The following is a 4898-nucleotide window of genomic DNA, read 5'->3' as shown; positions in this document are numbered from 1 at the left end:
AAACAATAAATTTGCATCTAATACCCATTACTATCATTATAAATTTGATATCAAATTTGCCACACAGATAATCAATAACGTGTCCTTGACATGAGGGGCTCATGCTCAGACGTCATAGACATCAACAATTTTGAGAGTCGCAAATAAAAGAATTGCTTTTGAGGTACTAGATAGGAGTAATTCACTTATATTATTCTTATACATACTAATGCTGACCACTTTTCTTTGACATGTGCATTCTCCATGAAAACTCAACTAATGCATTTTTTTAATCATAATACTAGCCATGACTCAAGATTTCAGCACTATATTATGGATACAATTGTCAGAATCCCAGTGGAGAGGCTATGTGTGTGTGGAGCAATTTATATTTTGTATCTATTTTTTGTGGTTTTATGCTTTTATCCTATGTTAGTGCTTCTAGTTCTTCTCCTATCTATTTTGTATAATCATACTTTGTAAATGTGTTTCCCCTTTAGGGCTACTTTGGCAGCAGGGAATCCCTCCAGGTTCCCGGCCTGTTCCCCGTGGAGAAAACCCACGCGGAAAAGTTCTCACGTTGTTTCTCTCTGGCCAATTTAGAAGCCCACGATTCGGGTCCCTTGGCCTCGAGAGACACTGTTTTCCCCGTGGAAATCCACCCAGCCTCGTGACACAGGGTAGCGCTCTTTGTCTCGGATCCCGCGACTCATGCTACGACGCTTCTATCTTGCTTGGCCGCCACCGCCCGGAGTTGGTTGTGTTCCAAACACTGACCAGATCGAGAAGGGGAGGGAAGGCACGGGGTTTCAATTTGCCACTAAATCCCCGTCGGGGGGCTTCCTGACCCTAGGCTAATATAGCCTTGCTGCCAATGTAGACCTTAATAAAATATTTGCCATGACATGGTCGATCACAAACAAGCTCTGTAAATATGTTGTTTTTTATAAAGTAAATATGTCATTTCTATGAAATAAAGTTGGCAACTGAAACGGTTCCTGTAGTTTTTCTAACATAATATATAGTTACAGTCTCTTTGCAAGTCTATCGCCAAATTCTATGTTAATAGCAAACGAAGTATTTACTTGTGCCACAGGTAGCCAACAATCACATGACGACAAACATCTTTTCTCAAAATTATGGTAAAAGGGGTGTTTGATTGCTAGCCACACTTCACTTTAGGCAAGTTTAACCAAACCGGCGAGTGTTTGGTTGATAACTAAACTTAGACAAGATTTTTTGGGCTCCATATGTCAGAGTAAAGAAGGGCAAATTCTCTTAGATGATAGTGTGGCTTCAAATTTTCTAGTTATACTTATCTAAGGTTAGTTCTGGCAAATTATGCCTAGGAACCAGACAACTCCAAAAGCGAGATCAATGATACAAAAGAAGCCATGAGAGGTTGTTACTAGTCAATGGCGCGGAAGAAAGACTGCTACCTGATGGCCATTGGCCAAGAGGTACGCAAAATGACCATGATCTCTTATGTAAGAAGGCCTAGAACGAATGGTACTGTCCGGCCCAACATTGTTTCAGTCCTCTTACTTACAGCATTATCATTTCCTTGTTTTGCCAATTCCGATTCATTTCAACTTCTGCAGTTAACAAAGCACTAAAAACATTTAAGACCTTTTGGCCACATTTTACTAGCGCCATTTGTTTGAATCCCCAATGCGGAGTGGCATTCTCACAATTAGCAAGCTTTACAAGGCCCTTTAGCTATACATTGGCTGATCAAAATCGCTCTCACCCAGAAACTAGAAAGAATAAAAAAACCCACAAAAAACTTTGTGGCGAACAAACATGTATAGCTAGGATGATAAGAAATCGTGCCCTATCTGAACGTACTACCACACTAGCAATCCTATTGCCCATCCACTCGCGCGCATTTTTCTCTGGCCAATCCGCTTTCCAAAATGCATGTATGGCAGTTGCACTTAGTCGTCGGCCTGCGTGCAGTGCAGCTTTTGTGCGCCGGGTTGGTCTTCCCTAATCCCTGCTTTTGTGCCCTACGTCAAAGTCCAATACCCCCCAAGTTTGCTATATATATATATATCAGTCTCCGGCTTTCTCACAACATTCCATGACAAGGAGATCAAGAAAGCCTAGCATTTTCTCTCATTCCTTTGTTGGAAGGAGCAAGTGAGACAAACAAGCAACAAGAGCATCCAACAGAGAGAGAGAGAGAGGTCAATCTCATTCACAGCAGTCAGCCACAGTGCCAAATACACCTGCAGGGTCACATTCTGCTGCTGCGTTTCTTACACGCTTACAATAGGGACCCAACCGGTCTTGGCAGCCGCGCTCGTGTACCGGTCAGCATGGACGCCGCCGCGAGGGAAGCGCAGAGTGGTCTGGAATGGCGGGTGACCGTGCCGGAGGGCGCGTCGGTGACCGTGGAGCACGAGGCCGGCGGCCCTGCCGCGAGGGCGTGGGCGTGGCTGCTGGCCTGCTTGGCCAAGGCGTGGAGCAGGGTCGCCGGGTTCGCGAGGAAGGTGTGGAGGATCGCCGCAGATGATCCCCGGAAGGCGGTGCACGGGCTCAAGGTCGGCCTGGCGCTCGCGCTCGTCTCCGTGTTCTACTACACCAGGCCCCTGTACGACGGCGTTGGTGGGGCTGCCATGTGGGCCATCATGACGGTCGTCGTTGTCTTCGAATACACTGTTGGTGAGTCCCTGAGTCGGCTTTTGCTTGGCAGAGTGCACGCAGCAGAGCTGCAATACACATGCATGATGGCTCCAGCCGAGTGCGTGCGTGGATATTGTCTTGACCAGCTGGTCTTTGCATGGGCAGGTGGCGGCGTGTACAAGTGTTTCAACAGGGTCGTTGCTACGGCGAGCGCCGGCGTTCTCGCGCTCGGCGTGCACTGGGTGGCGGACAGATCCGGCGAGCTCGAGCCGGTCATCGTCACTGGCTCCCTCTTTCTGCTGGGTACGTATTTTGCATTGTCGCTGCATTGTGTGATAGTAATCTCTTAACCGACAACGATCGACAAGCCCCGCTCGCTGCTCGATCTGTATAAAATCACAGCATCCAGCACTAACACAGAAAGTGAATGTGCATGCAGCTGCGGCAGCCACCTTCTCGCGGTTCATCCCGACGGTGAAAGCGCGGTTCGACTACGGCGTGACCATCTTCATCCTGACGTACAGCCTGGTGGCCGTGTCGGGGTACCGCGTGGACCAGCTCGCGGCGCTAGCGCAGCAGCGGGTGTCCACCATCGGCATCGGCATCTTCATGTGCCTCGCCGTCAGCGTGCTCATCTGCCCCGTGTGGTCCGGCGCGGAGCTGCACCTCCTCACCACGCGGAACATGGACAAGCTCGCGGACGCCGTGGAGGCCTGCGTCGAGGACTACTTCGCGGAGGCGGAGGAGGCAGCCGCGCGGCAGTCCAAGTCGTCGGACGGGTACAAGTGCGTGCTCAACTCCAAGGCGTCCGAGGACGCTCATGCCAACCTGGCGCGGTGGGAGCCCGCGCACGGGCGCTTCGGCTTCCGCCACCCCTACCGGCAGTACGCCAAGGTGGGCGCCGCGATGCGCGCGTGCGCCTACTGCGTGGAGGCCCTGAGCAGCTGCTGCGCGGGCGCCGCCGAGGCGCAGGCGCATCAGGCGCCCCCGCACGTGAAGCGCCTCCTCCGCGACGTGTGCACCAGGGTGGGCGCGCGGTGCGCGCGGGTGCTCAGGGAGGCGTCGCGCTCCGTCGCCACCATGACCACGTCGTCCTCCGGGGCGCTGGACTTCGCGGTGGCCGACATGAACACGGCCGTGCAGGAGCTGCAGGGCGACTTGCGGACGCTGCCGTCCATGCTGGCCGTCAAGCTGGCGGAGACGTCGTCCCTGATGGACACCATGCCCGTCTTCACCGTGGCGTCGCTGCTGGTGGAGATATCGGCGAGGGTCGAGGGCGTCGTGGGACGCCGTCGACGAGCTGGCGACGCTTGCGGGCTTCAAGCAGGTCGACGACGACTGATGATGACAAGAAGGGAGAGACCGAGATGCCGATCAAAGTGCACCCGTTGAACGAGCCGGACACCGACGAGGAGTCACCGGAAAACAAGACAAGCAAGGCTTTATCGATATAAGAGACATGAAAAACCTCGATCTCCAAACCAGGACGGAAGATCAGACACGACGAACTCGATAAGATTTAGCCTGGCTACACGTACAATTTCATTATTACATATATTATTTGAAGGCCTTGATTATTATTTTCCGTGGACCGGAGGAGCTCGATCACAGCTTCGCATCCACGGCTGTATACAAGGGAATAAGAGCATAAGACCCGGCCGGCCGGAGAATCATAGCAGTTGTGTACATAGGTTTACAGACCAAGCATTTTGACACGGATCGTGCACAGAGGCAAGCAAAACGACGGCACTGCGTACTCTCTGTTTCTCGTGGTGACGTGCTTTCCCCTTCCCCGGCCGCAAGTTTTATTTTTTCTTGCGCACATTGTTGCATTACAGCAGCGCCACGCACTAGGGGGACGGGGACCTAGTGCCGGTGCGCGCGCATTGCCTCACTCACGATCGCCACACCATGGCTCGCAGATTACAGAGTGAGGGACGGCAAAGGTGATGTCAGCGTGCCGCAATTCATCATTTGTTTTCTTGAAACACACAGGGCGCACACAAGCGTCAACATATATAAACATGCACGCACGCCTTATTAGCTCTACAAGCACCTTAGGAATGTCAAAGTCAACACATGACTTGTCGCTGTCAGAGACACATCTCACACCAGTTTTTTTATTTTTTATTTAAAAAAAAACTAGCTGAAAATGCAAACACACACTCTAAATAATGAACCTGTTCCACCGCAAATAACCTAGCTAGTTCGCCGCAACCCATTATTTAGTCCATGTCCATGAGCGCATAAAGAAACGAAAGCCGTGTCTCTCCTCAGCTTGCTGGCTTGCT

General features: G+C 51.4%; 1 pseudogene; it reads left to right on the top strand.

Moving 5' to 3' along the window:
• Nucleotides 1–2081: 2081 nt before the first annotated feature.
• Nucleotides 2082–4305, top strand: LOC136464101 (aluminum-activated malate transporter 10-like; annotated as a pseudogene).
• The last annotated feature ends 593 nt before the right edge of the window (nucleotides 4306–4898 follow it).

This window comes from Miscanthus floridulus, chromosome 7 (assembly GCF_019320115.1).
Source record: "Miscanthus floridulus cultivar M001 chromosome 7, ASM1932011v1, whole genome shotgun sequence".
NCBI lineage: Eukaryota > Viridiplantae > Streptophyta > Magnoliopsida > Poales > Poaceae > Miscanthus > Miscanthus floridulus.
Note: the sequence above shows the minus strand (reverse complement) of the source record. Positions and strands in the feature narration are given on the sequence as shown.